Consider the following 225-nt stretch of genomic DNA (forward strand, 5'->3'; position numbering starts at 1 on the left):
TGTTTAGCTCCTGCCCAAACTTGAAAAAGTCCCGGTTAACTTTGTAGATCGCACAAGACTACTTGGTCTTCTTTTACTCTTTTTATTTTTTTTCAGTCCACTTCACTTTGTGTACTTTGTAATAGATAATATACAAACAATAAATCCAGCAAGCCAGAATAATATGCATGCTGCTAAACATTAACTGATCATAATATTACATGAACTTTAATTACTACCAAAACA

This window comes from Morone saxatilis, unplaced genomic scaffold (genome assembly GCF_004916995.1).
Source record: "Morone saxatilis isolate NCDOM2014 unplaced genomic scaffold, NCSU_SB_2.0 Contig19, whole genome shotgun sequence".
NCBI classification, from domain to species: Eukaryota; Metazoa; Chordata; class Actinopteri; family Moronidae; genus Morone; species Morone saxatilis.